Source organism: Quercus suber, unplaced genomic scaffold (genome assembly GCF_002906115.3).
Source record: "Quercus suber isolate HL8 unplaced genomic scaffold, Cork oak 2.0 scaffold_1010, whole genome shotgun sequence".
In the NCBI taxonomy this organism is placed as follows: Eukaryota; Viridiplantae; Streptophyta; class Magnoliopsida; order Fagales; family Fagaceae; genus Quercus; species Quercus suber.
In genome coordinates, this window is record NW_027070423.1 from 112955 (window position 1) to 125678 (window position 12724).

General features: G+C 34.1%; 1 pseudogene; it reads left to right on the forward strand.

The window, feature by feature from the left end:
- LOC112008482 (glycine--tRNA ligase, chloroplastic/mitochondrial 2-like) overlaps positions 1-11575 on the forward strand; it is a 31060-nt pseudogene extending 19485 nt beyond the window's left edge.
- Positions 11576-12724: the final 1149 nt, after the last annotated feature.

Consider the following 12724-nt stretch of genomic DNA (forward strand, 5'->3'; position numbering starts at 1 on the left):
TTAGGAGTTGCTCTTCGTTTTCCAAGTCTAAGATGCTTGGTTAAGTCAAAGCTCCACAAAACTACTCACAGGTAAAAAGTGCAGAATCTTATGCTAAAGTTATGAGGAATGCTGGAATCAATGTTGAAATTGAGGTATTATGAAGTAACTTGCTTTTTCTACTTTCTGCAAAACTATGGATGGCTAAAAACATTGTCTCGTTTTTCTTGTACTCTTTTACCAAAAAAAAAAAAGGAAGTATAGAATTAGCAAAACTTAATTTCTGAATGATTTGTTTTCTCTTACAGGAACGTAAGAAAAAGATTTTGGAGCAGTCTAATGTGTTAGCAAAAAGTGTCAATGGACACACTCTTTTTAAGGAGGGCTTACTTGATGAGGTTATAGATGTGTTCTCTTTTGGTGAAATTTGTTCAATAGGCTGGTACTTGAACTGTGCTTACTTCTGGGAAAAAAAGTTCTTAGTATATCTGTTTGCATAATATTTTAGGTTGTAAATCTTGTTGAGGCTCCTGTTCCAGTACTTGGGAAGTTTAAAGGGTCCTTCTTAGAGCTTCCAAAAGACCTTCTAACTATGGTAAGATGTTAAAAGTTTATCAGACTTTTAATGTGGGGTTAGAAATTTGTGCATAATTTGTTGACTGTTATGTATGATTATGCAGGTTATGCAGAAGCACCAAAAATACTTTGCTATTAGTGATGACACTGGAAGGCTATTGCCATACTTCATTGCTGTGAGACATTCTTAGCAGTTACCTTTTTTTTTTTCCTTCTTAAAGTGTCAAGGTTGATCTGTTTGTAAGTAGTGTGGTGACATGAGGTTTTCTTTTAGGTGGCAAATGGTGCAATTGATGAGACTGTAGTGAGAAAAGGAAATGAAGCAGTACTCAGGTAAACAAGGTTCTCACTGGTTCACCTTTTTTTTCCCTTTGGTCAATAGAGGAGGATATGATCTGTTAAACTTCTCATAGCTCCTTAAATTTCTTTTGGCAAAGGAAAAATTCTATAGATCTTTTTAGAAGTGATTTCTTTTTTCTCCCCCTAAATCAGAAGTTGTAGATGTTTCAACAAGGCAAATTAGGTCCAAGTTTCTGTCTTTATGTTATTTTAAGGCCATTGCCTATTGTGAGTCCTGCCGGCATAAGGTTTTAAAATGGTATTTTAATTTTTATGGCATTACCTAGTGTGAGTCCCACAGGAACAAGGTTTTGGAGTGGTGTCTCTGAGCCTAACCATTTTTGCATGAAATTTCAATTCTCACGAATCTACTTTGAGTGATTGCATATTTATTTGGAATTACACTGTTATTATGCCTTCCATCTTATTCTCTTATTGAAGTGTCATATGAGACAAAGCGTTTCATTTTTTGTGCAGAGCTCGCTATGAAGATGCCAAATTTTTTTATGAGACAGATACACGTAAAAAATTTTCAGAATTCCGAAGTAAATTGAAAGGGATTCTTTTCCATGTAGATTATTTCTTTCTTTTTTAATCCATGAGAAAGGAGAGATGATATGTTTGGCAATTAGAGAATTTCACTGTTGCCTTCTTTGAATTAGAAAGTTCAGCATGTAACTTTTTTTAGACACTGTTTCTTTTATATAATAATTGCACAAACTCTTTTAAGCTTGTAGTGCTCATAGTGGATTTTTTTCCCCCTGAAAGAAAAGGGGGTGGGGGAAACTTTAAGATCAAAAGTGATAATTGAAAGTGCTGGAATTATATCTGATTGATGATGAATTGACACTGTTCCCTTCTCTAATAGCTCTTACATCTTGATAACTTGAAATACAATTGGAGAAACTAGGAACAATGCTGGACAAGATGACTCGCATTCAGAATATGGTTACCAAACTAAGTTCGGCTCTGCAAATTGATGAAGCTATGCTTCAAGTTCTTCAGGTTGCTGCATCTCTTGCTATGTCAGATCTTGCTACTGCAGTTGTCACAGAATTTACTTCTCTCGCAGGAATAATGGCCCGCCATTATGCTATTAGAGATGGCTATCCAGAGCAGGTTCATCTTACTTTTAATTGTTATTTCTTCTTTTCGGGTTTCATATCTGTATTTTTTCCTTTTTTTTATTTATAGGAATTTATGTATAATTGCCTCACATGTGCTACTTAATAGAATATACTCTGTTTTTGTTTCAGTTTCTGTGCTTTGTGTGTTGCAGGTTGCAGAGGCATTGTATGAAATCACACTTCCTAGATTTTCTGGGACATTCTTCCAGCAACTGATGCGGGGATAGTTTTGGCAATTGCTGACAGGTGACACTCTAATCATAAGTTCATTTACTTATCCCTTTCAGGCTCATTGGTTGCTAAGTAAAATTTAGGTCAAAATGCAATATTGGCATTTGATGTGTTAGATATGAAATTAATCTTTAAACTATCAATTGTTTCAATTTAATTATTGAAATTTTAAAATCAAGTCAATATTATCCTTACCCTACCTTTCCATCACAACACCAAAGACAATTGTTAATGTGACAAATTTTTTTGTATATCTTAATAATGTTGATATAATATGTTAAGCAACATGGTGCTCACAAAATCAGGGTTTAGGGACCACGAATATTTTCTATTTGTTTTACATTCTTTAATTTTAAGTTCACATATCTCAATATATTCTGATTATGTGAGATCTGCATGTGGCCTAACATGTCACATGAGTATTATAACGGCTTGTAGAAACACATGTGCTACATCAGTGATTGCAATTCACATGGTGATAAAAGGTAGGGTAAGGGCACATTGAGACATTTTCAGAACTTCTAGAAGTTTGAAACTATTGATAGTTCAGGCAGATGCATAGTTTAAGGACCAAAATTGTAGTTTGACCTAAAATTTTACTTCGGATAAATTAAATGTGTGCCATATGAGTTTTAAGTGTTCGCTCAAGGATGCTGAAAAATTATTAAAACTGAATAAAGAGGGCATGTAGTTCTCTCCTTTTTTGGGCATGTGGTGTATTAGTTAAAGAAGAAAAAAGAAAGAAGAAACTTACTTAAAACCATTTTCCTGCATTTATTGTTTGACTTGTGGTGCATTTTGGGCGGTTTACATTGTGATTCTTTCTAGGATTTCATTTTTGAATATTCAGTTGTAATTTCTTCAAAGGATGTAGCATTTTTGTCCTCTGTATTTATATTTTGTCCTTTAATAAAATTTTTAGTACTTATAAAAAAAGTGGGAGCAAAAGATTAAAAAAGCAAAACCAACTGGATGGAGTCGCAATCTGGCAAGAAAAGCATGGCTTGTTTTGGTATTTGATTCCACTTGGTAAACTTTTTCTCTAGGTCACTGAAGAAGTTGAATGAAGAAGACTTGATAAGAGCATTTGAGTTGTCTCTATCAAAAATTATTCTAAAAGGAAAAAGAAGTGGGATTTCAGTTTCTTGCTCAACTATCTAACACCCTAATATGCAAAAACAGCTGAAGATCTCTCCATAGAGGGCAAAAGATGATCCATAAAGTCATCAGATCTTGCTCAAATAGCCTAATACCCTAGAACAGGCACAGTTCCTTTGTATGGCATGCATGCATGGATTCTCTAATGTATTGTCATCCTTTTCATTTGGAAAGGGGTCTGGGGGGGTGAGTGGTGGGGAGGGGGTAGTTTTAGTCCTGGGTTAGACATGAGTTTGTAAGAGAAGATTATTAAACTGCACCGGATGCTTACTCTTCAACAAGGATACTCTGCTTGCAGTTTGTCTTCATGTAATATGTTTTCTGCAGATTAGATAGCCTTGTTGGCTTATTTGCTGCTGGTTGTCAGCCTGGTTCCACCAATGATCCATTTGGCCTATGAAGAATCTCTTATGGTCTTGTAAGTTATTATCATCTGAATGCTGTGAGGCTCTGATAATTACACTCGATTGTGCTGAATTTGCTTCTTTTAGGTCCAACTGTTGGTAGAAAAGGATAAAAATCTGGATCTAAAACAAGCTTTGGAACTCGCTGCTGAAGTCCAACCCATTCAAGTAGATGCCAGTACAATAGAAGATGTAAGAACAAACACCCTTTAGAGTTGTATCAAAATTTATCATCACTGTTCCTATGGTTACCACTATAATTACCAATGCCACATAATGGCATTCAACTGATTATTTGAGTAGGTTTTTGTTACTCTGCTTCTGCATGTGTTTCTTGATTGCTACTATATATGATCAACTTTTATATATGCCATCCCTTGTAATTACTTTGGATTCATCATCATGCTTATAAATTTGTTTACAGCTGTTATGGGCATCCAATTATGATTGTTGCATCTTTCCTTTCAGGTACTTCAATTTGTTAGTCGGGGACTGGAGCAATTTCTGGTTTGTAGTCTTTATATTATGGAGTTCTTTGCTTAACAAAACTTATGCATCTTTTCACTTGCCAGAATGTTTTCCTTATTTTTTTAGGTTTTTATTTTCTGCTAAAAATAATATATTCAACAGAAAACAAGGATGGTACTATTGGGGCATAGTGTTAAGACTCAAACCTGAGACTCCTTCCCCGTTCTGCTCTTGTTGCCTTCTCTGCTGAGCTATGACAGCATTGGCTGAGAGGCATGGTTTTAGTACCAATACTTAACAGAAATTTTGCCTGCTCTTCATAGTTTGTCTGAATACATTGATCTTGAACAAAAATGTGGTTAATGCTTGACCAGTGACTGCAAATTCTGAAGTTGAATTTTTATAGCTGATTTTCCACATGTTCATCTGGAAAATATAAAAGAAAATGGGCACGCCACCTAGAATAAGTGTGTAGAAAGAAAGATGTACTGATCCAACTTATCTTGCTAGGTAAACACTACTCACACAGTCACACCTATAGTAAATTGAACCAGTAACCTTAACCTCCACCCCTTCTTCATAAGGACAGGAGATGTCATTTGGTTCGAAGACCATTGAGGAAACTAACCAGACTTGAAGTCTTTACAATAGATTGAATTCATAGGGTTTATACTGTTTAAGAGGTTACAGCCATCTCCAGCTACTTATTGAAACAATCATTAGATCTGGTATTCTCCTTTTTTTGGTTGAAAAGGGAGATGTGCATGTTTTCTACTCCCCAAATTTTCTGTGTTCAATTGTGGTAGTTTCCGGTAATATAAGCTTTTTTTTTAACTGTATTATGTCAGATAATCTGTTTGGCTTTACTGTTATTATTTACTCATTGCAATTTTTAATCCTGTAAATTAATTTTTGTCAATAATCAGAGTGTGTTATTTGAGGACATGTAATATATTCTGACAAGACATTGAGCTCACTGTTACACAAATTGGCTGTGATTTGTTTACAGGTTGATAAGGGAATAAGCTCAGAAGTGGTTCGTTCTATCCTTGCAGAGCGGGCAAACTTGCCTTCTCTGGCAGCAAAGTCAGCAAATAAGGTAAATGACGTTTTTTATAGTCCTTTTTTGTATATATTGACCAGTGTCTGCTGCAAATAACTACTTAATAGATTCAACCACCACATCAAAGTTATGCTGAAAAAAAATTCTTTTCTTTATTTGAAAATAATAAATCTCTTAGATCAATCTGGTTGTAATTTTCAGAAATACCCTAGATAGATACCAGAAGCTGCCAGGAGGCACTGATATGTGAGCTGGATTAGGATATGATATTGATAATGATACCCTTAAATTTCTTTATCTACCATCTTTTGCAATCCTTGCTCTAAAATGGTCTTCTTTTTCTTCCTTTCTTTCCTTTTTTTTTTTTGTCTCTTTTTCTTGAGTAAAAGATTTAATTACAAAAATCTATTGCATATACATGGCTTCAGTGCCTTTTCTAAATATTCATTTTAAAGAAAAAGGACTTATATGGGAGATATTTCTATTACATTTTTACAATTTTCTTGAACTATGTATTAGTTTTTAATGGTCTAAAAAAATTGGTTCTAGATGGCATCCTTGTCAAGAGGCAATCTTTTTCCAAAGGTGGTTGAAGCATATTCTCGTCCAACAAGAATTGTTCGTGGAAAGGAAGTGGACCCTGATATGGAGGTACCTTTTTCTTTCTAACATAGAAGCCTTATCTTTTGGGCCTGAAATTTATCTAGTTCCTGACTTTGTATTTTCATAGGTCTGTTTTTGTTTGTTTACATTCTGACATGTGTAGCAGTGCTCATCATTGCTTGTTTAATTGTTTAAGATGTTCTATGGTGTGAGTGTGTGGCTATCCGTCCATCTAGTGCTCAAGCACTGACATCTTTTCTGTATTTTGTAATAGATATTTTTTTTTTTTTCCTTTTTTACATTTTCGACATGTCTTTATTAATCAATTTGGATTATTTTCTTTTCTTTCTCTGCTTCTCTGAAAACAAATATTACTTAGTGATGATATAGTATAATTCATGAACTCTCCCTGCTCCATTTATCATTGAATCTAGCTGCCTTTGGTCAGTTATGTGGAGCATGTTGTGGGAAATATGCAATGATTTTTGTTAGGGTTCAAATGTTCTTATCTTTATTGTGCAGAGGATGGTTTAAGAATTTATGCTTGATGGGGTGTTACCTCGAGATTTTAGTAGATTTGCAGGCCAGGTTGTTTATAATGGAAATCACTTTCTTTTTATTTAATGTTGATTTTTTTTATTAAAAAAAAGGATAAGTTAGTTAGTGTTGATTGTTTTAAAGTTGCTTAGTTTAGTTGAAGTTTAACTATCTATTTTTTTTTTTTTAAAGCGTACTAGAGCTACAACAATATCAAGGTGGAGCAATAATCTCCCTATCAGTATGCTGATTAACACTCTAAATAGCTCCAGGAGACCTAGTCCAAATTCTGAGTGATTTTATATTCTCAAGTAGAAGAGTCATGTTATTTGTAAGGGTGACAATGTTAGACATGATCTATGAACACAACACAATTTTTTGTGAATTAGTATTTAGTGTAAATTGGTTCATGTCAAAGAGGGTCAACCTGCTTTGACACGATCATGAAATGGGTCAATTTTGTGTCATTTAACCCACAATTAACTTGAAATGACCTAGTTCATTATTTGTGTCAACGCAAGTTGACCTGTTTTGACACAAACTTGTTTAACCCATATTATAATTGTCTTTTTTATCCAACACATTAGAATATAGAATTGAGTAATTAAATGAATTTAATGTCTATATTGGTAAATTCTACTGTGAATCCTTAAAGTTCCTAAAATTTTTCCCAACCCAAAAAAAAAAAAAAGCTTTCATCTATTATTAATTTTTTTTATGTTGTGTATTTCTAAATTAGGATGGAAGTTCACCATGTTGTAATAAGAACTTTTCAATTATACGTTATTAGTACTTTAGTTGATGTTATTTTGAAATAGAATTAGTATGAAGTATATTTCTTTATAATTATTATAATTTATGTGCTTATAAAATATAAAAACATGTCAGTTTTGAGTCAACTCAACAAGGATTGTTTATTAAGCATGTTATGTAGGTTGTCTTGTGTTAACTCTCTTAATACACACGTTGTGTTGGGGTTGAGGCATGTTGACACAATTATTAAATGAGTCATGTTTGTGTCAACCCATGTACTCGTATACCTCTACCTTAGTTTGTAAATGAGTCATGTTTGTTCGGTTTGTATCTTATTTCCCAATAATGAGGGTGGATTGAATGAAATGGAGGTTGACTAGTTATGGTCAATTTGATGTTTGCTCATGCTATGATGCTTTAAGGGGCACAAGGGAAGTGACATTTCCTTGGAAAAAGTATTTGGTGCACAAAATGCTCCAAAATGGGAAACATTTTTGTCTGGCAGCAGCACGGGAGATATTTTAACCGGTGACAATCTAAATAAGAATGAGATCACTCTAGTAATTGATGTTGCATGTGCAGAAGCAATGGTAATCCCCAAGAGTGTTGTTGAGCTACTTTCTGGTTGTGGGGGAACTGGTTTGGTCATTCTTAATTTTTTTGGAACTTAGATCCATTTTGCCTATTGTGGACTTCATGAAGCGAGATGGGAATCAATGTGCATTTGAGGGTGTGGATGCCCTCGGTAACTCAGCTGAAATCATATTTCCTAAGAATTATGTTTGAATGGTCCTGTGTTTTTGGCCATAGTGAGATGCATTCTTTTGTAAACTTCATTGATTCTCTTTCTCTTAGACTGTAACTTTCATTTATTGTCTCTCTTTAGGACTGTTTTTTGTAGAATCCTGTGTGCATAAAGTAGTTCCTTTTCTTCAATAAAGTTTCATTACTATTTTTTTTTTTTAAATCAATTTCTCAATATTGGGACAATGCTCTTTATGAAATATATCTTATACTATAAGGATTTATTTTTAGCCTATCCCCTTATAATGGGTGTATATGTCTTTATTAGGTTGATGAGACTGCCTTCGAGACAAATGAAGAGAGAGCTCTATGGAGCGCTTTCTTGTCAGTTAAAAACAAAATCCATCCTGGTATTTCTTTCTTTCTGTCATATTTCCATTTTCTGTGTAGTTGAGTTTTTTTTTTTTTTTTTTTTTCATGCCTGTTTCTTTCGATTTTATGGATAACTGGCAGCCACAATTTATTTAACTAACTATAAGATCTACCATTTTTGTCCTCCTACAGGGATTGAGATAGATGATTTTGTTGAAATATCTTCACAGCTAGTACAACCACTTGAAGAATTCTTTAATCTTGTCTTTGTGATGGTGGTATGTTATCTTACCTGTCACTTACATGAATGAACACATGTAACATTAGAAGTCAACATGTACTAGGTGGAAATCACACCCTTGGGGCTTGAAAGAATGAGAAACGGTGCCATCCATTTTTTTTATTTTTTGATAAGAAGAAACGATGTCATTCATACCTGGAGTAGCCTGATAAATAGGTTTTATGGCAGTTCACAAGCTATGCTTTAGGTATCAAGAGTTATGGAAGACTATAATTGAACCTAAATTTGATGTTTAGATCAAAGTTGCATATCTTTTGAAACACAAATATTTGTTTATTTTGTTGCATATCTCTAGATTTTAATGAGTTTCGAGTTCTATTTATGTTCTAGTTGCATAAATGTATAGTAAAATACATTTGGCTGATGTTGAGTAGTTTGTTGAAGATCTATAGTTGATCTTAAAAATTTCAGGACTGAAGCTTGGTAGTTGTTGCATACATATTTAGATATTCATTAGATATAATGAAATTTACATGCATAACACACACACACACACGTGTTTGTGTGTGTGTGTTATTTTCTGGCAGTGTTTTTTCATTTTGCATATTTGTTCTAAAATATAGTATGAGCAATTGAAACCATGTGTTACATGTAATTTATCATTACATTCATATGCCTTCATGTAGATCAATAGTTGGATGCTTAATTATGTTACCTTTTTAGCTTATTGCTTATATAGATACTTATCCATCACATTTTATACTTAATTCTTGTGGTTGTGAGGTTCCTGTCAAAATTCAAATTGTTTATATTTTGCAACAAGGTATAAAAGACTGGACCAAATCCTTTTGGTGAATAGCTGAGAAGTAATGTACATTAAGTATGCGTTTGGATTGCGGCTGTCGGTTGTGCGTTTGTGTTTTCCTCTTCTTTTTATTTATTTATTGAGAAGCGCTCCATCACGTGGGATGTTGTCTGTCAGTGGGTCCCATACACATCATGTGGGATGTTGTCTGTCAGTGGGTCCCGTGCACCCTGGTGCATAAGACCCACTACCTTTTTGACAGCAAAATTTTCACTGAAATTGCATTGTTCAGTGGGTCCCGTGCACTGTTCACAGGACCCACAAATCTTTTTTTTCAACAAAACTTTCATTAAAAATGGGTCCCACGGCACTATTTACACATTTAAAAATTATTTTATTACAGTGTTTTTAGTTTTTAGTTTTCAGCAAAATAAGCGGTATCCAAACGGACCCTAATTTTTTTTTAATTTGATTTGAAGTTGCGGAAACTTACCCAGACCCAACCTGCTTGTAACTAAATTTGTATGTTGAGCATCTCTGTTGAGTTCAAAAATCCCAGTGTCAGCTGCTTATTTTGATACATTACTGGTTTTGTTTCCTACAGGATTTGTTAAAATAATGGTTACGTGATTAAATTCACCATTTCCTAATAGCTTAAGTTTTTAAGACAAGTAGTAGTTTATCATGGTGGTATTAGAGCAGTAGCCTTTAGTTCAAACCCTATCTCCACTTTATCTCCCTTTTAAATAGTTAAAAATCTCACGTATTCAGCCCCACGTGGTATCAAATCCTTATCTTTTGTTGAGTTCCTCAATTAGATTAGTGACAATCTTCATTTGTAGTGAGTTCTTCTTTTCTGCACATTCAAGGCTACATTCACTTAAAGGTCATTGCATGCACATGGAGGGAGAGGAGTGTTACTGTGTTTCATCTTGATATACGGTGCTTGGCTGTTTTCTATTAGCTTAAGCTTTTGAGACATTAATTCAACATGTAGAGCTGAGGGACAGTCAGCCTGTTCTCGGTCCATAGTTATGCATATGCAAGGTCTTCTTACAAGACAGTTTATTAGCTTTAGTTTCCATAGATTCTATGACACAAGGCTGGTTCCAATTACATATCAAACGCTTCAAGATCACTTTTTATTTTCTGACAGACAAATTCAAAAGTTTTGACAATTACTTATTACCAGCTTGTTAAAAAGCAAAGCTGATTTTGTCAAACATACACCTTTTGGATTTTAGTCACAAGCTTATTGCTGGTGCTTAAAAGTTCTTTTGCTCTAGTGAGGATACAGCCAGGTCTTCTGCAAAAACGTGAGAGCATTATTTAATGGGCAGTGTTTATTACACGTGTAGATCCACACTGCCCAAAATGCACTGAACTTGACTTTAAGTCACGATTTCAAATTGTAACAGGTTTTTCCCTTATTTAATTATAAAATAAAATAAATGCTCCGAGTAACGGTGGTAGTAGTAGTAATTTTGCTAATAATATTAACTAAATTGATCTAGAGGCCGTCGATTTGAGCTCATAGAGCATTTTTCTTTGTAAAAGTGCTATTCTGAATTTTTAAAATCTGATTTTAGGCAATATGTAGAGCTAGAAAAGATTATGCTAATTGGTTTTGGTCATTAGTTCACTTAAAAAAAAAAAAAAACTGTGCATTCCATTTGCAGCTCATCTCTGTCGATTTAGATGTGGTCAGTTTCACTTCAACATTCATTTGTTTATAAAATATTATTGTGCTTTCAGGAAGAAGAAAGAATTAGAAAAAACAGGCTTGCTCTGCTCAGAGATATTGCTGACCTTCCAAGAGGGATAGCAGACCTCTCAGTCTTGCCAGGATTCTGAGTTCAACGGCTTACCATCTATATAAAGCGATGTCATTGTTGTAGCAGGACAGAGAGAGAGCGAGGGAGAGAGAGCCTAAAGAATGTAATTCTTTGTATTTTGCTTGTGCATAAACATTCTATTTATCCTACTGCATCTTGTAAAAAAAGAATTGTAACATTTTTTCCCCAAGCTTATCATTAATTTGTCAGACTATTCAGTAGTTTATTGGAGAGAGGCTTGGGTGTACAAAGCACACAGTGAAATGAAGATTGAAGTTTGAATTGAATTGAATTATACAATTTAATGAAAATTCAATCATTTTTTTGGGTGCCTATATAATCATTTCCAATGATCCATCCTTAATCCCATCTGCTTTAAAAGTGGTCAAATTATTGTGACATGAATTTGGGAAAATAGTGCTTCTAAGTACGCACGAATGGAAGGTGGTATATGTTCATCAATCATTTCTTTCTTTTTTACTTTTTCTTTTTAGTTTCAATTGTTTAAATGTAATTTTTTTTGTTTCGAAAAACATTTTTAGGAAAAATGACTTGTATTTTCCGTTGGTAGATTGCATTCCTAAAAATATTTGTCAATGCTTAACTCGTATGGAAAATATATTCCACGAAATATATAAATTGGCTACCTTGTCTCCTACTAGCAATTTTTTTTTAATATAAAATAAATAATAATTTAATAGTTACAATTGGAGGGATGATTTGAACCTTAAATATCTCATCTCTATAGGTACACGATCAAAGGAAAAGAATATTCATCAAATAAAGAAAGCGAAAATAAGAAGCCTAATGCGATTGATAGCTTGAAAAAAAGATTTCTCGACGGTGGGCGGTAGATCAATAGCTGGATTGTTTGGGTTGCTGGGGTGGGTGTGAGACCGAGACATGATTGAGAGTGTTGTGGAAGTCTTCTCTAAGCAAATCCAAGGCACTTGATTGAGTTGGGGGTGAGGAGGGTTTTACTAATTCTCGATTTGGCCAAAATTTTTAGGTGTTTCAAATACTTGAAAATGACAAAAAGACATTTTTCTCAACATGTTTTACATCGAAATAAACAAGTAGTGTTAAATTCACACTTGCTTTCGGTCTTTCTTAAAATGGAAGGTGATGGTGGTGTGCTCATTTCCCCTTCAAAACCCCAACGTAATGACAAAAGTATGCGGTGGTGGATTTGGGTACTCTATGACTACAATGCAACGTCAATCCAACATGTGGCCTAGTGACAAGGGACTTATACGATATATCAATAAGACTCCAATCTCGGGTTCGAGTATCCCCATACTAATGAGTACATTGGTGTCCATTTCCTTCTCAATTATCTAGGGGCCCTAAACATTTTTTTTTTAAGCAAAAGGGGTGAAATGGTCATATCCCAAAACACAAAATTTAGTATGTGTCACTATCACACTCAAAATGTTTACCGAAATGGTTATTGTCATCATTATAGGACAAAATACCCAGTTGGCATGGA